Source organism: Bacillus rossius, unplaced genomic scaffold (genome assembly GCF_032445375.1).
Source record: "Bacillus rossius redtenbacheri isolate Brsri unplaced genomic scaffold, Brsri_v3 Brsri_v3_scf50, whole genome shotgun sequence".
Lineage (NCBI taxonomy): Eukaryota > Metazoa > Arthropoda > Insecta > Phasmatodea > Bacillidae > Bacillus > Bacillus rossius.
In genome coordinates, this window is record NW_026962700.1 from 42,940 (window position 1) to 65,229 (window position 22,290).

General features: G+C 59.2%; 7 non-coding genes across 7 annotated transcripts; 5 read left to right on the top strand and 2 right to left on the bottom strand.

The window, feature by feature from the left end:
* The first annotated feature begins 5,108 nt into the window (after positions 1-5,108).
* LOC134544791 (U1 spliceosomal RNA) lies at positions 5,109-5,271 on the top strand. Its single transcript, XR_010078048.1, has one exon. It is a non-coding gene; the product is annotated as a U1 spliceosomal RNA (small nuclear RNA).
* Positions 5,272-5,570: 299 nt separating this feature from the next.
* LOC134544829 (U5 spliceosomal RNA) lies at positions 5,571-5,690 on the bottom strand. Its single transcript, XR_010078085.1, has one exon. It is a non-coding gene; the product is annotated as a U5 spliceosomal RNA (small nuclear RNA).
* Positions 5,691-6,233: 543 nt separating this feature from the next.
* LOC134544792 (U1 spliceosomal RNA) lies at positions 6,234-6,396 on the top strand. Its single transcript, XR_010078049.1, has one exon. It is a non-coding gene; the product is annotated as a U1 spliceosomal RNA (small nuclear RNA).
* A 4,859-nt stretch (positions 6,397-11,255) lies between these two features.
* LOC134544793 (U1 spliceosomal RNA) lies at positions 11,256-11,418 on the top strand. Its single transcript, XR_010078050.1, has one exon. It is a non-coding gene; the product is annotated as a U1 spliceosomal RNA (small nuclear RNA).
* A 299-nt stretch (positions 11,419-11,717) lies between these two features.
* LOC134544830 (U5 spliceosomal RNA) lies at positions 11,718-11,837 on the bottom strand. The gene has a single exon (XR_010078086.1). It is a non-coding gene; the product is annotated as a U5 spliceosomal RNA (small nuclear RNA).
* A 543-nt stretch (positions 11,838-12,380) lies between these two features.
* Positions 12,381-12,543, top strand: LOC134544795 (U1 spliceosomal RNA). Its single transcript, XR_010078052.1, has one exon. It is a non-coding gene; the product is annotated as a U1 spliceosomal RNA (small nuclear RNA).
* A 6,337-nt stretch (positions 12,544-18,880) lies between these two features.
* LOC134544796 (U1 spliceosomal RNA) lies at positions 18,881-19,043 on the top strand. Its single transcript, XR_010078053.1, has one exon. It is a non-coding gene; the product is annotated as a U1 spliceosomal RNA (small nuclear RNA).
* Positions 19,044-22,290: the final 3,247 nt, after the last annotated feature.

A 22,290-nucleotide genomic window follows, 5' to 3' on the forward strand; every position in this document is an offset into this window, starting at 1 on the left:
TGACGGCACGGGACTTGGTGCGGATTGAGTCGAGGTGCGGCAGAAAAGTAAAGGTATTGTCTAGGGTGACCCCCAGATAACGGATGCGAGGCGACCAGGGGATGGCTACGGTGGAGATGACTGGCGGGTGGTCGTGGTGTGGATGAAGTCGGGAGAAGAGGATGGATCGTGATTTAGAGTGATTGAGCCCGATGCCATGCGCGAGGAACTGATTGTTGAGGGAAGTGAGGCCGCGGCCGAGACGGTCGCAGAGCAGCCGCTCGGAAACTGAAGAGGCCAGGAGACAGGTATCATCGGCGTACTGGACAAGATAGGTGCCGGGAGGGGGCTTGAGATCAGAGATGTGGAGGGTAAAAAGTAGCGGTGAGAGAATGGCGCCCTGGGGGACGCCGGCGGAGATGGGGCGGGGGCCGGAGAGGACCCCCTCCACCCGAACCCGGAAGGTGCGACCCTCCAGGAAGGAGCAGAGGAGGCGGATGAGATGAGATGAGAGGTCGGTGGCAGAGAGGCGCTGGAGGAGCTGGGCATGCGGAACGGAATCGAAAGCACGGGCGAGGTCAAGAAGCACCATGCCCGTGTGTTGCCGCCTGGCGAATCCCTGGACCACCAGGTGCTCCACACGGGCAATGGCGTGGGTCGTCGAGTGGCGGGGGCGGAAACCGAACTGGTGGCGGGGTAGAAGGTCCAGGGTGGTGACTTGAAAGAGGAGACGGCGGTGGATCGCCCGTTCCGCGACCTTGGACAGAATAGGAAGAAGCGAGATGGGCCGAAAAGATGAAGGGAGAGACGGGGGCTTGCCAGGTTTGGGGATGGGTGAGACGACGGCGGTTTTCCAGGGGGTGGGGAAGTGGCAGAGGAGGAACATTGCGTTGAAAAGACGGGTCAGAAACACAAGGGCCTTGCGAGGTAGGGCACGGAGCACGGGGGAGGGCAGAGAGTCGTGGCCAGGAGCAGAACGGGGCCGAAGGCGGGCGAGCAGGGTGCGGACCTCGGAAGGCGTGACGAGCGGCAGGGGGAAGGTGGCCGGAAGGGGGGGCAAAGTGACGTGGCGAGACAGGAGGCGGGCCCCGTCCTCGTCGTCCGAAGACTCGGAGGACAGGGAAGGGCCGGGTGCGGATGCGAAGGTGGTCGCCAGGTAGGCGGCCACCGCCTCGGATCGCTCCGAGGCCGTTTCCGCCACACCCGTGGGGGTGGTCAACGGGGGGATGGTGGTAGGAACCGAGCGGAGACGACGGACGTGAGACCAGAGGGAGCCGGAGCAAGCAGAGAGGGATTGGAGACGCCGAGTCTCCAGACGGGCCCTCCACTCCGCGACCAATCGCCGGCAGCGCCCCCGCAGCACCAGGTACACCCGCCGGTGCAGCAGGGAACGACTAGCCTGCCAGAGGACGCGGAAGCGGTTGCGCAAGGACAAGGCGTCCCGGAGGTAAGGCGGAAATGGGTCGACAAGGGGACGGGGGGGAACCAGAGGTATGTTGGCAGAGGCGGCCGCGGAAATGGCGTCGGTCAGCGAGAGAACGTTGGCGTCAAGGCGGGCAGGGGTATCGAACGGAACAGACAGGTCTATGGCAGCGGAGAGGGAACGCTGAAAACCGCCCCAGTCGGCCTTGGGAAAATCGAAGCGGGGGAGGTGGGGGTTAGAACGGGGGTGAAAGTGAAGTGTGGCAAGAACAGGCAAGTGGTCGGAGGTGCCGGAGGTGATGGTGGTGAGATCCGAGAGAATGGGGAGGGGCGTGGACAGTGCAAAGTCGATGATGCTGGGTTGCCGGTTGAGCTGGGCCGGAAAAAATGTCGGGGTCGGAGGGGCATAAAGAGAGAGAGGAGTACGCCGAAGGAGTTGCCGGAGGGAGCTGCCCCGCCGGTTCGCGGCGGCACAGCCCCAGAAGGGATGGGTGGCGTTGAAGTCCCCGGCCAGCACGACGTGGGCGTCGAGCCGACCGAGGGCGACAACGTCGGCCGTGGGAAAGGCGTACTGAGGGGGGAGGTACAAGGATACCAAGGTCAGGGAGTACGGGAGGCCGTGCAAGCGCACAGCAACCGCCTCGGCCGCGGGGGAAGAAGGGATGCGACGGCGATGATGTGAAATGGTGTTGCGGACGAGTAACGCCACCCCCCCGCCCCGACCATCGCGATCGGCACGGTGGACCGCATACCCGGGGACCAGGACGGGGGCAGAGGGGGAGAGCCAGGTCTCAGAAAGGAACACGACGTCGGGCGATCGCTCGTGGAGCAGGTGCAAAAGGTCGTGGAGCCTAGGGAGGAGGGAAAAGACGTTCCAGATGAGGACACTAAGGGGAGGGGCGGGATCCATCGAAGAAATTCAGAAGGGCCTGGAGGAGCACTTCGAACTTCTCGGTGGAGGTGCGGGCTCGGGAGAGTGCCGTCAGGACAGACCGGATGAGCGGGAGGTACTGTCGGATGAATGAAATGAAGTCGTGAATGAGGGATGAAAGCGACGAGCAGTCTGAGTCGGAGGCAAGCGGTCGAGAGTCAGAAGAAGGAGCGGAAGGAGGAGGGTGCGAGGTGGCAGAGGGGGGAACAACCGGTACAACGGGGGGAGGGCGTGCCCAAGCATTGGTGGAGAGAGCAGGAAACGTCTTGGGATCGGACAGGGACGGGACAGAGGGCCCGGTCCCCACGGCAGTCGTCGTGGCGTCAGTGAGTCGTTGAGGGTGTCGGCGCAGGTAAGCCTGAATCACGCGACAGTCAGTGGAAGTAGCGAAGTGGGCCCCGTCACAAAGCGTGCAGCGTCGGGTAGTCGAGGTGCAGTCCCGAGACCAGTGGGGCCCAGCGCACTTGAAACAGGCGAGGTCCCGGTGGCATCGGGAGGACGGGTGTCCAGGCCGCTGGCAGCGGTAGCACTGAGGTACGCGCCCCGAGCCGCGGTATTTCTCAACTGCCACCACCCAGCAGCCCAATGTCTTCAACTTCAGGAAGGGGGCTGCCTCACCCAGACCGGATGTAGTGACCAGGAAAGGCCGGGTCGTTGAAGTAGGAGAGGTGCGCATGGCCACCACAGATGCCACAGGTAGGTGCAGGTCGAGCAGGGACTGGGTGACCTCGTCAGCCGTCGTGGAGAGAGGGAGTTTCTTGATCACAACTCGATCGGCACGCTCGTCGGGGCGGAGATGGGTGTAGGGTTTATATCCGAGGCGTTGGAGTTCGTCAAATAGGAGCTGGTGGTCCTGAGGGTTGCTGGTATAAAAGGAGGTGCGGTCATTGACGGAGGTGACAGAGAGAGGACCGGAGAGGAGAGACTGAAAACGTTGTGCAGTGGCGAAGGGGCCGGCTGTGGGCGTGAGAAGGCAGGCGATCGGAGGCATGCGAGGCGTGCGAGGAGTGGAGGTAGGCGGGCGAGGCGCCGCCGAGGAGGAGGCACGAGGCTGCGAGGCTGGAGGGCGGGGTGGAGCACGAGATGAGCTGGGACTCGTCGAAGAGGGGCCCGGGAGAGTGGTGAAGGGCACAGGAGGAGGTTGCGTGTCGGGCCGGTGCCGCTTAGCATGCTGCTTGCGGCGGGGCTTGGCAGTCAAGGGTCGGTCCGAGGAGGCAGCCCCAGCGCCGTCGTCGGTGTCGGTATCCGGTAGACTGAGGAGACTGTCGTAGCGGTTGCTGGTAGGGACGGCATCGTCGGAGGAGTGCTGGTCGGGGTGGGCGCGCTTGACGGTCTTCGTGGGAACGATGAAGCCGGTGTCCATGGGAGTAGCAGTCGCAGCAGGAGGAACGGCGGCAGGCGGTGAGTCGGTCGGCAACAGCGGAAGAGAAGGCGCAGGAGACATGATCGGTGAAGTGATGCAGGCCGTGGTGGTAGTAGTAGTCACAGTTGGTGGTGTTGGAGCAGAGGTAGTCGTAGGCAGAGCGAGGATGGTGGAGACGTCCAGGCCGTGAAGATGTTTCGTCTCGCTGACCTTAATGCAAACAGTCTGGGTGCGCAGCCCGGCTGGCGCGGGGGAGGGAGGCGGAGCCACCCCCCCGACCCCAGCAGCGCCCGCCTCCCCAGACCCGACTTGCATGGTCTCCAAGCGCTGGCGATGCGGTCCACAGTATTGTCGTGGCTGGGGTGGCCGATTGTCAGTAGTCATCTCATCGCCAGAACCGGCCTCGGCCGAGGGCCTCGGACCAAAGTCGTCCCCGCCCTGGTTCGGCGTCATCGGGAGAGAGTCCATTCCAAACTCTCCCCTCGGCCTCCCCAATAGGCTACAACTTGGTTGCCGGGAGTCACAAGAAGTGGCCTCGGCCGATGGCCTCTGACCGAGGTCGCCCCCGCCCTGGTTTGGCTTCATCGGGAGGGAGTCCATTCCAAACTCCCCCCTCAGCCGCCCCAATAGGCCGCGACTCGGTGGCGCACAGCACTCACAAGAAGAAGATCTAGGATCTAAGAACTAGATCTACACAAGAGCACTCCTGGTGGTCGACTCAGGAACTAGCAGCAGCAGGTCTCGGCGGCTCGCTGAAATTGCTGAAAGGAAACCAGTTAGTGAATGGCCAAAAGTGCTCAGATTTGCTTCAAAAAGCTTTTAAAAAATTCCCCTGAACAGTTTGATGCCTTTGAAGGGAAACCAGAGCACGGTTGAAACTTTGAAAATCCGGACTATATAGGAAAAATGTGCGGACCACCACTAATGGTGAAAATAGCGTACGGTCGTGCAGCCTGAAGCCGCGAATCGTCCGAAAATCGCCTCGTGGGACACGGCACTCGATATTTCGTGAAACCCTAGGTATGTTGCTAATGGAAAAAAGTTCCCCTCTCGACTGTGCCGTGGTGCCCGCCTTTTTGCCGAGGCGGACGCGACGACCCGAGTGCCGCCACGCGGCAAACGGTGTAACCAAGTGCCGCCACGCGGCAAACGGGGTAACCAAATGCACGCGGCGGTCGACCGTCGCCGTGGGTACAGAAACAAAGGAAACGAGGTGCGAGTAGAAACGGGCAGTTGTAGGAAGAAATTGTATTTGCATTGTTGGTGTGTACTGTCATGTAGTGTGATGAACTGGCACGGGAGTGTTATGTCTGGGGAAAGAGCTGTTTCGGAGGTAGAAGTACATAACCTCAAAACACGTTGATGAGGTGGTCCGAGCTCCAAGTGAAATAGAAAAGCGAAACACTGCGCAGCATACTTACCTGGCGTAGGGGCTACCCTGATCAAGCAGGGGGTTCCCCCAGGGTGAGGCTCTTCCCTTGCACTTCGGTTGAGCTGACCTCTGCGATTACCCCAAATGTGGGTAACTCGGGCGCGTAATTTTTGGTAGTCGGGACTGCGTTCGCGCTGTCCCGGTGAAAAAATTTCAACTTAGTAGTTGTGAAGTAGTGTTAAGAATTATGTACAGTGAAGTGTAATTTTTTTTTTTTTTTTCATCTGTGTATGGTATGTAATGCATTCGTAGGTCTCAAGTTTACGGTGCCTTGGCGAACAACCCCACCGTCTTGAAAGTGCGGAAGGAAGGTACGTAATTGTGCATGGTAATAGTTGAAAAAAGAAAAAAAAAATTCCCATGAACGATACTTGTCCAATTCGATTTTTCAGATTTCCCCCTCCCCGCCTCACCCCCGGGCCCAGTGGTTTAACGGTAACCGGCCCAGTGTGTAAACACTGGGCACAACAAAAAATTGTTTAAAGACTCATCAAATGTTCCCCTCCACGGAAATCTTTAGTAAAAGGCGAAAGATTTATGCGTTTGAAGGGAAACCAGAGCACGGTTGAAACTTTGAAAATCCGGACTATATAGGAAAAATGTGCGGACCACCACTAATGGTGAAAATAGCGTACGGTCGTGCAGCCTGAAGCCGCGAATCGTCCGAAAATCGCCTCGTGGGACACGGCACTCGATATTTCGTGAAACCCTAGGTATGTTGCTAATGGAAAAAAGTTCCCCTCTCGACTGTGCCGTGGTGCCCGCCTTTTTGCCGAGGCGGACGCGACGACCCGAGTGCCGCCACGCGGCAAACGGTGTAACCAAGTGCCGCCACGCGGCAAACGGGGTAACCAAATGCACGCGGCGGTCGACCGTCGCCGTGGGTACAGAAACAAAGGAAACGAGGTGCGAGTAGAAACGGGCAGTTGTAGGAAGAAATTGTATTTGCATTGTTGGTGTGTACTGTCATGTAGTGTGATGAACTGGCACGGGAGTGTTATGTCTGGGGAAAGAGCTGTTTCGGAGGTAGAAGTACATAACCTCAAAACACGTTGATGAGGTGGTCCGAGCTCCAAGTGAAATAGAAAAGCGAAACACTGCGCAGCATACTTACCTGGCGTAGGGGCTACCCTGATCAAGCAGGGGGTTCCCCCAGGGTGAGGCTCTTCCCTTGCACTTCGGTTGAGCTGACCTCTGCGATTACCCCAAATGTGGGTAACTCGGGCGCGTAATTTTTGGTAGTCGGGACTGCGTTCGCGCTGTCCCGGTGAAAAAATTTCAACTTAGTAGTTGTGAAGTAGTGTTAAGAATTATGTACAGTGAAGTGTAATTTTTTTTTTTTTTTTCATCTGTGTATGGTATGTAATGCATTCGTAGGTCTCAAGTTTACGGTGCCTTGGCGAACAACCCCACCGTCTTGAAAGTGCGGAAGGAAGGTACGTAATTGTGCATGGTAATAGTTGAAAAAAGAAAAAAAAAATTCCCATGAACGATACTTGTCCAATTCGATTTTTCAGATTTCCCCCTCCCCGCCTCACCCCCGGGCCCAGTGGTTTAACGGTAACCGGCCCAGTGTGTAAACACTGGGCACAACAAAAAATTGTTTAAAGACTCATCAAATGTTCCCCTCCACGGAAATCTTTAGTTTTTTTTTTTTTTTTTTTTTTTTTTAATAAAGTGGGGCCCCTAGGGGCCCACACACAAAAACATCATTTAATACATAAAGATACATACAAGGCAGTGGACAAGAACACTGTACAGAACATAAACACAAAGATGAAGAACATGACGATGCTGCTGGACCCCGCCAACACGGAGGTTCTTGAAGGTCCCGGCTACTTGTTGGGTGGAGGGGGGGTGAGGGACTGCTGGGGGTGAAGAGATGCTGATCCAGGAGCCGCGCAGCTGATGGAGGCCGCGCGGAGAAAACGGCGATGCTGATGACGATGGGAAGAAGACGGAGTGGCGATGTAGATGGTGAACTATGGTGGCGGGTCCGCGGAGGCTACCGGTGGACGTGGAGGTCTACGCCGTCATCTACCGGGCCCACCGGCCGCCGGGACGTCGTCAGCGTCGTCGTCGGAGTCGTCGCGTAAGTGGTCAGTCGAAAAGAGCGGTCGTCGTGGGTGGGGTGCAGGAGGCAGCGGCTCCGCAAGTTGAAGGATGAGGGGGTTGTCGCTGCGTCGGCATCGGCGTAGGAAGTAAGTTGTCATGGAGCGAAGGAGAGGGTGAAGGTGGGGCAGGCCGGAGTCTGCCAGGAGAGTCAGCCTGGAGGTGGCGCGGGGGAGTCCGAGAAGGAGACGAATCCCCAGGAAGTAGGTGCGGGTAATGGGGCGAAGGTTGAAACGGGATGAATGAACCCACACGGGGGATGCGTAGGTGAAGCGTGGGATGACGTAGGAATGAAATGCGGTGATGCGAACCGGGAGGGGGGTGCCAGATGAGGGTCGCAGTATCGGTGCCAGCTGCGCCAAGACCGCCCTGGATTGAGTCTTCATGGAAGCAAGGTGCGGGATGAAAGTGAAGGTACTGTCCAGGGTCACCCCCAGATAGCGGACCTCGGGTGACCAGGGGATGGCAGTGCTGGAAACTCGTGGGGGGTGGTCCTGGCGTGGGTGGATGCGTGAGAAGAGAATGGATTGGGTCTTCGAGCAGTTCAGCCCGATGCCGTGCGCGAGGAACTGAGTAGAGAGTGATGTGAGCCCGCGGCTCAGGCGGTCGCCGAGCATCCGCTCGGAGACGGAGGAAGCGAGGAGGCAAGTGTCATCGGCGTACTGAACCAGGTGAGTGCCAGGTGGTGGTTGCAGGTCGGCGATGTGAAGGGTGAAGAGAAGGGGTGAAAGGATGGCGCCCTGGGGGACGCCGGCCATGATGTGACGGGGGTCGGAGAGTTCGCCCTCCACCCGAACCCGGAAGGTACGACCCCCCAGGAACGAGCAGATGAGGCGTATGAGATGAGGTGGAAGGTCGGTGGCGGAGAGACGGTGAATGAGTTGTGAATGGGGCACGGAATCAAATGCCCGGGCAAGGTCCAGAAGCACCATGCCCGTGTGTTGGCGCCGTGCGAAACCTTGGACAGCCAGCACCTCCACACGGGCGATGGCGTGGGAGGTGGAGTGACGTTTGCGGAAACCGAACTGGTGATGGGGGAGAAGATGCAAGAGGTTGACGTGAAGGAGAAGGCGTGTGAGAATGGTCCGCTCTGCGACCTTAGAGATGATGGGTAGAAGAGAAATGGGGCGGTACGATGATGGTAGGGAAGGGGGCTTCCCGGGTTTGGGTATGGGTGAGACAATGGCCACTTTCCAAGGGGTGGGGAAATGACAGAGAAGGAACATCGCGTTGATGATGCGGGTAAGGAAGACCGTCGCCTTCCGAGGAAGAGCACGGAGGACGGGTGCAGGCAGAGAGTCGGAACCGGGGGCAGAAGGGGGCTTGAGACGGAGGAGGAGTGTGCGCACCTCCGATGGCGTGGCGAGAGGGAATGGCAGAGAGTCCGGAAGAACGGGCAGAGTGACGTGATGTGCGAGGGGGGGGGGTGTGTCCCCGTCGTCCGAAGACTCGGAGGAGAGGGTGGGGGGGTCAGCGGAGGCAAACGTGGTCGCGAGGTAGGCAGCGACCGCCTCCGATCGCTCAGGGGCAGTCTCCGCCACCCCGGCCGGGTGGGTGAGTGGGGGAATAGTGGTGGGGACCGATCGGAGGCGCCGGACGTAGGTCCACAGAGAGCCGGATGCAGAGGCGAGGGAGCCGAGACGCCGGGTCTCCAAATGCGCCTTCCACGCCGCGACCATCCGGCGGCACCGGCCCCGCAGCAGGAGGAACACCATCCGTGTCAACGGGGACCGGTTGGCCTGCCACAGGCCGCGGAAGCGGTCGCGCAGGACCACGGCGTCACGCAGGTAAGGCGGGAAGGGGGTGATGCGGGTACTTGGAGTGGCCAGCGGAATGTGAGCGGAGGCGGCCGCAGAGACGGCCCGGGTGAATGACACGACGTTGGCGTCGAGACGGTCGGGGGTGTCGAAGGGGAGGGTGAGGTCGAGTGATGATGAGAGGGTGGTCTGGAACCCATTCCAGTCGGCGTTGCGGAAGTCGAAGCGGGGAAGGTGCGGGTTGGAATGGGGGTAGAAGTGAAGGGAGCCGAGGACGGGCAGGTGATCCGAGGCCCCGGCGGTGAGCGTGGTGAGACCAGAGATGATGGGGAGCGGTGTGGTGAGGGCGAGGTCGATGATACTGGGATGACGGTGGTGCTGAGCGGGGAAGAATGTGGGGGTGGCGGGGGCGCAGATGGAGAGGTTAGTACGCCGGAGGAGCTGACGGAGGGAGCTGCCTCGGCGGTTGGCCGCGACGCAGCCCCAGTAGGGATGGGTGGCGTTGAAGTCCCCGGCCAGCACGACATGGGCATCGAGCCGACCGAGGGCGACAACGGCGGCAGAGGGGAAGGCAAATTGGGGTGGGAGATACACGGAGACTAGAGTCAGGGAGTAGGGCTGTCCGAACAGGCGCACGGCCACAGCCTCAGTCGCGGGTGAAGGTGGAATGTGTCGGCGGTGATGGGTGAAGGTGTCGCGCACCAGGAGTGCCACCCCACCCCCCCGACCATCACGGTCGGAGCGGTGGACGGCATATCCCGGGACGCGGAGGGGTACAGCGGGGGTCAGCCAGGTCTCTGATAGGAACACGACATCGGGTGAGTGCTCGTCGACGAGGTGAAGGAAGTCGAGAAGCTTAGGGAGCAAAGAAAAGGCGTTCCAGACTAGGAGCTTAAGGGGCGGCGGGGGATCCATCGAAGAGACCCAGAAGCGCTTGGAGGAGCACCTCGAATCTCTCCGAAGGGGACTTGGCATGGGACAGGGCGGTCAGGGTGCGGCGAATGAAGGGAAAGTACTGCCGAAACAGCTGGATGAGGTCACGTATGATCGCGGTGAATGAAGTGTCGTCAGCGTCCGGTCGGTGAGATGAGGGGTCCTGAGGTGCAGATGGAGATGGCCCGTCGCGGGAGGGGAACAGGGTGGCGGCGGCGGAACCGCGCCGAGTCCAGGCGTTGGAGGTGACGGCGGGAAAGGCACGAGCGTCGGTCAAGTTTGGCGGTCGCGGTCGCGGTGCCGGGGTGGCCTCAGGCTGTTGTCGGGGGGGGTGGCGTCTGAGGTAGGCCTGGTTCACCCGGCAGTCCATGGAAGTCGCGAAGTGCGCCTCGCCGCAATTGACGCACTTCGGAGTCGTCGAAGTGCACTCGCGGGACCGGTGGGGCCCGGCACACTTGAAACAGGCCACCGGCCTCTCGCAGCGTGTGGATGGGTGGCCGGCCTGCTGGCACCGGTAACACTGCGGGACCCGCCCGCTGCCACGATAGCGTTCGACGGAGACCACCCAGCAGCCCAGGGAGCGTAGAGCCAGGAAGGGAGCTGCCTCCCCCAGGTGGTGAGTATTAACCAGGAACGGACGGGTCGTGGCGGTGTCGGTGACGCGGAGCGGAGTGACGGAAGCAACGGGTAGGTCCAGGTCGAGGAGGGCGGCGTGCACCTCCTCGGGGGTAGTGGTGAGTGGGAGACGCTTCAGGACGAGCGTTTGAAGGGAAACCAGAGCACGGTTGAAACTTTGAAAATCCGGACTATATAGGAAAAATGTGCGGACCACCACTAATGGTGAAAATAGCGTACGGTCGTGCAGCCTGAAGCCGCGAATCGTCCGAAAATCGCCTCGTGGGACACGGCACTCGATATTTCGTGAAACCCTAGGTATGTTGCTAATGGAAAAAAGTTCCCCTCTCGACTGTGCCGTGGTGCCCGCCTTTTTGCCGAGGCGGACGCGACGACCCGAGTGCCGCCACGCGGCAAACGGTGTAACCAAGTGCCGCCACGCGGCAAACGGGGTAACCAAATGCACGCGGCGGTCGACCGTCGCCGTGGGTACAGAAACAAAGGAAACGAGGTGCGAGTAGAAACGGGCAGTTGTAGGAAGAAATTGTATTTGCATTGTTGGTGTGTACTGTCATGTAGTGTGATGAACTGGCACGGGAGTGTTATGTCTGGGGAAAGAGCTGTTTCGGAGGTAGAAGTACATAACCTCAAAACACGTTGATGAGGTGGTCCGAGCTCCAAGTGAAATAGAAAAGCGAAACACTGCGCAGCATACTTACCTGGCGTAGGGGCTACCCTGATCAAGCAGGGGGTTCCCCCAGGGTGAGGCTCTTCCCTTGCACTTCGGTTGAGCTGACCTCTGCGATTACCCCAAATGTGGGTAACTCGGGCGCGTAATTTTTGGTAGTCGGGACTGCGTTCGCGCTGTCCCGGTGAAAAAATTTCAACTTAGTAGTTGTGAAGTAGTGTTAAGAATTATGTACAGTGAAGTGTAATTTTTTTTTTTTTTTTCATCTGTGTATGGTATGTAATGCATTCGTAGGTCTCAAGTTTACGGTGCCTTGGCGAACAACCCCACCGTCTTGAAAGTGCGGAAGGAAGGTACGTAATTGTGCATGGTAATAGTTGAAAAAAGAAAAAAAAAATTCCCATGAACGATACTTGTCCAATTCGATTTTTCAGATTTCCCCCTCCCCGCCTCACCCCCGGGCCCAGTGGTTTAACGGTAACCGGCCCAGTGTGTAAACACTGGGCACAACAAAAAATTGTTTAAAGACTCATCAAATGTTCCCCTCCACGGAAATCTTTAGTAAAAGGCGAAAGATTTATGCGTTTGAAGGGAAACCAGAGCACGGTTGAAACTTTGAAAATCCGGACTATATAGGAAAAATGTGCGGACCACCACTAATGGTGAAAATAGCGTACGGTCGTGCAGCCTGAAGCCGCGAATCGTCCGAAAATCGCCTCGTGGGACACGGCACTCGATATTTCGTGAAACCCTAGGTATGTTGCTAATGGAAAAAAGTTCCCCTCTCGACTGTGCCGTGGTGCCCGCCTTTTTGCCGAGGCGGACGCGACGACCCGAGTGCCGCCACGCGGCAAACGGTGTAACCAAGTGCCGCCACGCGGCAAACGGGGTAACCAAATGCACGCGGCGGTCGACCGTCGCCGTGGGTACAGAAACAAAGGAAACGAGGTGCGAGTAGAAACGGGCAGTTGTAGGAAGAAATTGTATTTGCATTGTTGGTGTGTACTGTCATGTAGTGTGATGAACTGGCACGGGAGTGTTATGTCTGGGGAAAGAGCTGTTTCGGAGGTAGAAGTACATAACCTCAAAACACGTTGATGAGGTGGTCCGAGCTCCAAGTGAAATAGAAAAGCGAAACACTGCGCAGCATACTTACCTGGCGTAGGGGCTACCCTGATCAAGCAGGGGGTTCCCCCAGGGTGAGGCTCTTCCCTTGCACTTCGGTTGAGCTGACCTCTGCGATTACCCCAAATGTGGGTAACTCGGGCGCGTAATTTTTGGTAGTCGGGACTGCGTTCGCGCTGTCCCGGTGAAAAAATTTCAACTTAGTAGTTGTGAAGTAGTGTTAAGAATTATGTACAGTGAAGTGTAATTTTTTTTTTTTTTTTCATCTGTGTATGGTATGTAATGCATTCGTAGGTCTCAAGTTTACGGTGCCTTGGCGAACAACCCCACCGTCTTGAAAGTGCGGAAGGAAGGTACGTAATTGTGCATGGTAATAGTTGAAAAAAGAAAAAAAAAATTCCCATGAACGATACTTGTCCAATTCGATTTTTCAGATTTCCCCCTCCCCGCCTCACCCCCGGGCCCAGTGGTTTAACGGTAACCGGCCCAGTGTGTAAACACTGGGCACAACAAAAAATTGTTTAAAGACTCATCAAATGTTCCCCTCCACGGAAATCTTTAGTTTTTTTTTTTTTTTTTTTTTTTTTAATCAAAGGGAACTCCCACTGAAGGGAGTTACCCACCAAAAAATTCATCTTTAATATAAAAAGCGGATACAGGTGAACACAAATAAAACACAACATAGAACACGAATACATGGCCACAAGGGCGAATGGTGACAATCTTTATTCAACACTGACGAAACGGGGCCCCTCCGACGATACCGTCCTAGAGGTCCAGCTGCTTGTTGGGCGGCGAATCTTCTGTGGGCTGCCGGGGGCGACTCGGGGCGCAGAAGGTGCCGGGCCGCAGATGAAGACGGTCCGGAGCAGTGGCGATGTTAGGCAGTAGTTCACTGAGAGCAGAGATCTTGATGGGATGATGCCTGGTAACATTCCTCAGAGCCAACCGTGGACGTGGTGATCACCGTCGTCAGCTGCCGGGCCCACCAGCCGCGACTGCACCAGCGTCAACGTCATCAGGGTCAGGGCGTCTCAAATGATCGTAGGTAAAGAGCGGTCGGCGGGGGTGAGGGGCGTCAGGCAGGGGCTCTGCAAGGAGTCGGATCAGGGGGTTGTCAGAACGCCGGCAGTGGCGGAGAAACTTCTTAGTCACCTTGCAGAGCAGCTCGTGTAAGTGCGGGAGCCCAGTCTGGTCCAGGAGGGTCTGTCGTAAGGTGGCGCGAGGGAGACCGAGCAGGAGGCGGGCACCGAGAAAGTAGGACCGGGTGATCGGACGGAGGTTGTACAGAGAGGAGTGGACCCAAGCCGGGCACGCGTAGAGGAAGTGGGGAAGAACAAAGGAACGGTAGGCAGTCACACGAACGTCGAGAGGGGTGCCGGATGTCGGTCTGAGTATGGTGGCCAGCTGAGCCATGACGGCACGGGACTTGGTGCGGATTGAGTCGAGGTGCGGCAGAAAAGTAAAGGTATTGTCTAGGGTGACCCCCAGATAACGGATGCGAGGCGACCAGGGGATGGCTACGGTGGAGATGACTGGCGGGTGGTCGTGGTGTGGATGAAGTCGGGAGAAGAGGATGGATCGTGATTTAGAGTGATTGAGCCCGATGCCATGCGCGAGGAACTGATTGTTGAGGGAAGTGAGGCCGCGGCCGAGACGGTCGCAGAGCAGCCGCTCGGAAACTGAAGAGGCCAGGAGACAGGTATCATCGGCGTACTGGACAAGATAGGTGCCGGGAGGGGGCTTGAGATCAGAGATGTGGAGGGTAAAAAGTAGCGGTGAGAGAATGGCGCCCTGGGGGACGCCGGCGGAGATGGGGCGGGGGCCGGAGAGGACCCCCTCCACCCGAACCCGGAAGGTGCGACCCTCCAGGAAGGAGCAGAGGAGGCGGATGAGATGAGATGAGAGGTCGGTGGCAGAGAGGCGCTGGAGGAGCTGGGCATGCGGAACGGAATCGAAAGCACGGGCGAGGTCAAGAAGCACCATGCCCGTGTGTTGCCGCCTGGCGAATCCCTGGACCACCAGGTGCTCCACACGGGCAATGGCGTGGGTCGTCGAGTGGCGGGGGCGGAAACCGAACTGGTGGCGGGGTAGAAGGTCCAGGGTGGTGACTTGAAAGAGGAGACGGCGGTGGATCGCCCGTTCCGCGACCTTGGACAGAATAGGAAGAAGCGAGATGGGCCGAAAAGATGAAGGGAGAGACGGGGGCTTGCCAGGTTTGGGGATGGGTGAGACGACGGCGGTTTTCCAGGGGGTGGGGAAGTGGCAGAGGAGGAACATTGCGTTGAAAAGACGGGTCAGAAACACAAGGGCCTTGCGAGGTAGGGCACGGAGCACGGGGGAGGGCAGAGAGTCGTGGCCAGGAGCAGAACGGGGCCGAAGGCGGGCGAGCAGGGTGCGGACCTCGGAAGGCGTGACGAGCGGCAGGGGGAAGGTGGCCGGAAGGGGGGGCAAAGTGACGTGGCGAGACAGGAGGCGGGCCCCGTCCTCGTCGTCCGAAGACTCGGAGGACAGGGAAGGGCCGGGTGCGGATGCGAAGGTGGTCGCCAGGTAGGCGGCCACCGCCTCGGATCGCTCCGAGGCCGTTTCCGCCACACCCGTGGGGGTGGTCAACGGGGGGATGGTGGTAGGAACCGAGCGGAGACGACGGACGTGAGACCAGAGGGAGCCGGAGCAAGCAGAGAGGGATTGGAGACGCCGAGTCTCCAGACGGGCCCTCCACTCCGCGACCAATCGCCGGCAGCGCCCCCGCAGCACCAGGTACACCCGCCGGTGCAGCAGGGAACGACTAGCCTGCCAGAGGACGCGGAAGCGGTTGCGCAAGGACAAGGCGTCCCGGAGGTAAGGCGGAAATGGGTCGACAAGGGGACGGGGGGGAACCAGAGGTATGTTGGCAGAGGCGGCCGCGGAAATGGCGTCGGTCAGCGAGAGAACGTTGGCGTCAAGGCGGGCAGGGGTATCGAACGGAACAGACAGGTCTATGGCAGCGGAGAGGGAACGCTGAAAACCGCCCCAGTCGGCCTTGGGAAAATCGAAGCGGGGGAGGTGGGGGTTAGAACGGGGGTGAAAGTGAAGTGTGGCAAGAACAGGCAAGTGGTCGGAGGTGCCGGAGGTGATGGTGGTGAGATCCGAGAGAATGGGGAGGGGCGTGGACAGTGCAAAGTCGATGATGCTGGGTTGCCGGTTGAGCTGGGCCGGAAAAAATGTCGGGGTCGGAGGGGCATAAAGAGAGAGAGGAGTACGCCGAAGGAGTTGCCGGAGGGAGCTGCCCCGCCGGTTCGCGGCGGCACAGCCCCAGAAGGGATGGGTGGCGTTGAAGTCCCCGGCCAGCACGACGTGGGCGTCGAGCCGACCGAGGGCGACAACGTCGGCCGTGGGAAAGGCGTACTGAGGGGGGAGGTACAAGGATACCAAGGTCAGGGAGTACGGGAGGCCGTGCAAGCGCACAGCAACCGCCTCGGCCGCGGGGGAAGAAGGGATGCGACGGCGATGATGTGAAATGGTGTTGCGGACGAGTAACGCCACCCCCCCGCCCCGACCATCGCGATCGGCACGGTGGACCGCATACCCGGGGACCAGGACGGGGGCAGAGGGGGAGAGCCAGGTCTCAGAAAGGAACACGACGTCGGGCGATCGCTCGTGGAGCAGGTGCAAAAGGTCGTGGAGCTTAGGGAGGAGGGAAAAGACGTTCCAGATGAGGACACTAAGGGGAGGGGCGGGATCCATCGAAGAAATTCAGAAGGGCCTGGAGGAGCACTTCGAACTTCTCGGTGGAGGTGCGGGCTCGGGAGAGTGCCGTCAGGACAGACCGGATGAGCGGGAGGTACTGTCGGATGAATGAAATGAAGTCGTGAATGAGGGATGAAAGCGACGAGCAGTCTGAGTCGGAGGCAAGCGGTCGAGAGTCAGAAGAAGGAGCGGAAGGAGGAGGGTGCGAGGTGGCAGAGGGGGGAACAACCGGTACAACGGGGGGAGGGCGTGCCCAAGCATTGGTGGAGAGAGCAGGAAACGTCTTGGGATCGGACAGGGGCGGGACAGAGGGCCCGGTCCCCACGGCAGTCGTCGTGGCGTCAGTGAGTCGTTGAGGGTGTCGGCGCAGGTAAGCCTGAATCACGCGACAGTCAGTGGAAGTAGCGAAGTGGGCCCCGTCACAAAGCGTGCAGCGTCGGGTAGTCGAGGTGCAGTCCCGAGACCAGTGGGGCCCAGCGCACTTGAAACAGGCGAGGTCCCGGTGGCATCGGGAGGACGGGTGTCCAGGCCGCTGGCAGCGGTAGCACTGAGGTACGCGCCCCGAGCCGCGGTATTTCTCAACTGCCACCACCCAGCAGCCCAATGTCTTCAACTTCAGGAAGGGGGCTGCCTCACCCAGACCGGATGTAGTGACCAGGAAAGGCCGGGTCGTTGAAGTAGGAGAGGTGCGCATGGCCACCACAGATGCCACAGGTAGGTGCAGGTCGAGCAGGGACTGGGTGACCTCGTCAGCCGTCGTGGAGAGAGGGAGTTTCTTGATCACAACTCGATCGGCACGCTCGTCGGGGCGGAGATGGGTGTAGGGTTTATATCCGAGGCGTTGGAGTTCGTCAAATAGGAGCTGGTGGTCCTGAGGGTTGCTGGTATAAAAGGAGGTGCGGTCATTGACGGAGGTGACAGAGAGAGGACCGGAGAGGAGAGACTGAAAACGTTGTGCAGTGGCGAAGGGGCCGGCTGTGGGCGTGAGAAGGCAGGCGATCGGAGGCATGCGAGGCGTGCGAGGAGTGGAGGTAGGCGGGCGAGGCGCCGCCGAGGAGGAGGCACGAGGCTGCGAGGCTGGAGGGCGGGGTGGAGCACGAGATGAGCTGGGACTCGTCGAAGAGGGGCCCGGGAGAGTGGTGAAGGGCACAGGAGGAGGTTGCGTGTCGGGCCGGTGCCGCTTAGCATGCTGCTTGCGGCGGGGCTTGGCAGTCAAGGGTCGGTCCGAGGAGGCAGCCCCAGCGCCGTCGTCGGTGTCGGTATCCGGTAGACTGAGGAGACTGTCGTAGCGGTTGCTGGTAGGGACGGCATCGTCGGAGGAGTGCTGGTCGGGGTGGGCGCGCTTGACGGTCTTCGTGGGAACGATGAAGCCGGTGTCCATGGGAGTAGCAGTCGCAGCAGGAGGAACGGCGGCAGGCGGTGAGTCGGTCGGCAACAGCGGAAGAGAAGGCGCAGGAGACATGATCGGTGAAGTGATGCAGGCCGTGGTGGTAGTAGTAGTCACAGTTGGTGGTGTTGGAGCAGAGGTAGTCGTAGGCAGAGCGAGGATGGTGGAGACGTCCAGGCCGTGAAGATGTTTCGTCTCGCTGACCTTAATGCAAACAGTCTGGGTGCGCAGCCCGGCTGGCGCGGGGGAGGGAGGCGGAGCCACCCCCCCGACCCCAGCAGCGCCCGCCTCCCCAGACCCGACTTGCATGGTCTCCAAGCGCTGGCGATGCGGTCCACAGTATTGTCGTGGCTGGGGTGGCCGATTGTCAGTAGTCATCTCATCGCCAGAACCGGCCTCGGCCGAGGGCCTCGGACCAAAGTCGTCCCCGCCCTGGTTCGGCGTCATCGGGAGAGAGTCCATTCCAAACTCTCCCCTCGGCCTCCCCAATAGGCTACAACTTGGTTGCCGGGAGTCACAAGAAGTGGCCTCGGCCGATGGCCTCTGACCGAGGTCGCCCCCGCCCTGGTTTGGCTTCATCGGGAGGGAGTCCATTCCAAACTCCCCCCTCAGCCGCCCCAATAGGCCGCGACTCGGTGGCGCACAGCACTCACAAGAAGAAGACCTAGGATCTAAGAACTAGATCTACACAAGAGCACTCCTGGTGGTCGACTCAGGAACTAGCAGCAGCAGGTCTCGGCGGCTCGCTGAAATTGCTGAAAGGAAACCAGTTAGTGAATGGCCAAAAGTGCTCAGATTTGCTTCAAAAAGCTTTTAAAAAATTCCCCTGAACAGTTTGATGCCTTTGAAGGGAAACCAGAGCACGGTTGAAACTTTGAAAATCCGGACTATATAGGAAAAATGTGCGGACCACCACTAATGGTGAAAATAGCGTACGGTCGTGCAGCCTGAAGCCGCGAATCGTCCGAAAATCGCCTCGTGGGACACGGCACTCGATATTTCGTGAAACCCTAGGTATGTTGCTAATGGAAAAAAGTTCCCCTCTCGACTGTGCCGTGGTGCCCGCCTTTTTGCCGAGGCGGACGCGACGACCCGAGTGCCGCCACGCGGCAAACGGTGTAACCAAGTGCCGCCACGCGGCAAACGGGGTAACCAAATGCACGCGGCGGTCGACCGTCGCCGTGGGTACAGAAACAAAGGAAACGAGGTGCGAGTAGAAACGGGCAGTTGTAGGAAGAAATTGTATTTGCATTGTTGGTGTGTACTGTCATGTAGTGTGATGAACTGGCACGGGAGTGTTATGTCTGGGGAAAGAGCTGTTTCGGAGGTAGAAGTACATAACCTCAAAACACGTTGATGAGGTGGTCCGAGCTCCAAGTGAAATAGAAAAGCGAAACACTGCGCAGCATACTTACCTGGCGTAGGGGCTACCCTGATCAAGCAGGGGGTTCCCCCAGGGTGAGGCTCTTCCCTTGCACTTCGGTTGAGCTGACCTCTGCGATTACCCCAAATGTGGGTAACTCGGGCGCGTAATTTTTGGTAGTCGGGACTGCGTTCGCGCTGTCCCGGTGAAAAAATTTCAACTTAGTAGTTGTGAAGTAGTGTTAAGAATTATGTACAGTGAAGTGTAATTTTTTTTTTTTTTTTCATCTGTGTATGGTATGTAATGCATTCGTAGGTCTCAAGTTTACGGTGCCTTGGCGAACAACCCCACCGTCTTGAAAGTGCGGAAGGAAGGTACGTAATTGTGCATGGTAATAGTTGAAAAAAGAAAAAAAAAATTCCCATGAACGATACTTGTCCAATTCGATTTTTCAGATTTCCCCCTCCCCGCCTCACCCCCGGGCCCAGTGGTTTAACGGTAACCGGCCCAGTGTGTAAACACTGGGCACAACAAAAAATTGTTTAAAGACTCATCAAATGTTCCCCTCCACGGAAATCTTTAGTTTTTTTTTTTTTTTTTTTTTTTTTTTTTTTTTTTTTTTTTTTTTTATAAGTGGGGCCCCTAGGGGCCCACACACAAAAACATCATTTAATACATAAAGATACATACAAGGCAGTGGACAAGAACACTGTACAGAACATAAACACAAAGACGAAGAACATGACGATGCTGGACCCCGCCAACACGGAGGTTCTTGAAGGTCCCGGCTACTTGTTGGGTGGAGGGGGGGTGAGGGACTGCTGGGGGTGAAGAGATGCTGATCCAGGAGCCGCGCAGCTGATGGAGGCCGCGCGGAGAAAACGGCGATGCTGATGACGATGGGAAGAAGACGGAGTGGCGATGTAGATGGTGAACTATGGTGGCGGGTCCGCGGAGGCTACCGGTGGACGTGGAGGTCTACGCCGTCATCTACCGGGCCCACCGGCCGCCGGGACGTCGTCAGCGTCGTCGTCGGAGTCGTCGCGTAAGTGGTCAGTCGAAAAGAGCGGTCGTCGTGGGTGGGGTGCAGGAGGCAGCGGCTCCGCAAGTTGAAGGATGAGGGGGTTGTCGCTGCGTCGGCATCGGCGTAGGAAGTAAGTTGTCATGGAGCGAAGGAGAGGGTGAAGGTGGGGCAGGCCGGAGTCTGCCAGGAGAGTCAGCCTGGAGGTGGCGCGGGGGAGTCCGAGAAGGAGACGAATCCCCAGGAAGTAGGTGCGGGTAATGGGGCGAAGGTTGAAACGGGATGAATGAACCCACACGGGGGATGCGTAGGTGAAGCGTGGGATGACGTAGGAATGAAATGCGGTGATGCGAACCGGGAGGGGGGTGCCAGATGAGGGTCGCAGTATCGGTGCCAGCTGCGCCAAGACCGCCCTGGATTGAGTCTTCATGGAAGCAAGGTGCGGGATGAAAGTGAAGGTACTGTCCAGGGTCACCCCCAGATAGCGGACCTCGGGTGACCAGGGGATGGCAGTGCTGGAAACTCGTGGGGGGTGGTCCTGGCGTGGGTGGATGCGTGAGAAGAGAATGGATTGGGTCTTCGAGCAGTTCAGCCCGATGCCGTGCGCGAGGAACTGAGTAGAGAGTGATGTGAGCCCGCGGCTCAGGCGGTCGCCGAGCATTCGCTCGGAGACGGAGGAAGCGAGGAGGCAAGTGTCATCGGCGTACTGAACCAGGTGAGTGCCAGGTGGTGGTTGCAGGTCGGCGATGTGAAGGGTGAAGAGAAGGGGTGAAAGGATGGCGCCCTGGGGGACGCCGGCCATGATGTGACGGGGGTCGGAGAGTTCGCCCTCCACCCGAACCCGGAAGGTACGACCCCCCAGGAACGAGCAGATGAGGCGTATGAGATGAGGTGGAAGGTCGGTGGCGGAGAGACGGTGAATGAGTTGTGAATGGGGCACGGAATCAAATGCCCGGGCAAGGTCCAGAAGCACCATGCCCGTGTGTTGGCGCCGTGCGAAACCTTGGACAGCCAGCACCTCCACACGGGCGATGGCGTGGGAGGTGGAGTGACGTTTGCGGAAACCGAACTGGTGATGGGGGAGAAGATGCAAGAGGTTGACGTGAAGGAGAAGGCGTGTGAGAATGGTCCGCTCTGCGACCTTAGAGATGATGGGTAGAAGAGAAATGGGGCGGTACGATGATGGTAGGGAAGGGGGCTTCCCGGGTTTGGGTATGGGTGAGACAATGGCCACTTTCCAAGGGGTGGGGAAATGACAGAGAAGGAACATCGCGTTGATGATGCGGGTAAGGAAGACCGTCGCCTTCCGAGGAAGAGCACGGAGGACGGGTGCAGGCAGAGAGTCGGAACCGGGGGCAGAAGGGGGCTTGAGACGGAGGAGGAGTGTGCGCACCTCCGATGGCGTGGCGAGAGGGAATGGCAGAGAGTCCGGAAGAACGGGCAGAGTGACGTGATGTGCGAGGGGGGGGGGGTGTGTCCCCGTCGTCCGAAGACTCGGAGGAGAGGGTGGGGGGGTCAGCGGAGGCAAACGTGGACGCGAGGTAGGCAGCGACCGCCTCCGATCGCTCAGGGGCAGTCTCCGCCACCCCGGCCGGGTGGGTGAGTGGGGGAATAGTGGTGGGGACCGATCGGAGGCGCCGGACGTAGGTCCACAGAGAGCCGGATGCAGAGGCGAGGGAGCCGAGACGCCGGGTCTCCAAATGCGCCTTCCACGCCGCGACCATCCGGCGGCACCGGCCCCGCAGCAGGAGGAACACCATCCGTGTCAACGGGGACCGGTTGGCCTGCCACAGGCCGCGGAAGCGGTCGCGCAGGACCACGGCGTCACGCAGGTAAGGCGGGAAGGGGGTGATGCGGGTACTTGGAGTGGCCAGCGGAATGTGAGCGGAGGCGGCCGCAGAGACGGCCCGGGTGAATGACACGACGTTGGCGTCGAGACGGTCGGGGGTGTCGAAGGGGAGGGTGAGGTCGAGTGATGATGAGAGGGTGGTCTGGAACCCATTCCAGTCGGCGTTGCGGAAGTCGAAGCGGGGAAGGTGCGGGTTGGAATGGGGGTAGAAGTGAAGGGAGCCGAGGACGGGCAGGTGATCCGAGGCCCCGGCGGTGAGCGTGGTGAGACCAGAGATGATGGGGAGCGGTGTGGTGAGGGCGAGGTCGATGATACTGGGATGACGGTGGTGCTGAGCGGGGAAGAATGTGGGGGTGGCGGGGGCGCAGATGGAGAGGTTAGTACGCCGGAGGAGCTGACGGAGGGAGCTGCCTCGGCGGTTGGCCGCGACGCAGCCCCAGTAGGGATGGGTGGCGTTGAAGTCCCCGGCCAGCACGACATGGGCATCGAGCCGACCGAGGGCGACAACGGCGGCAGAGGGGAAGGCAAATTGGGGTGGGAGATACACGGAGACTAGAGTCAGGGAGTAGGGCTGTCCGAACAGG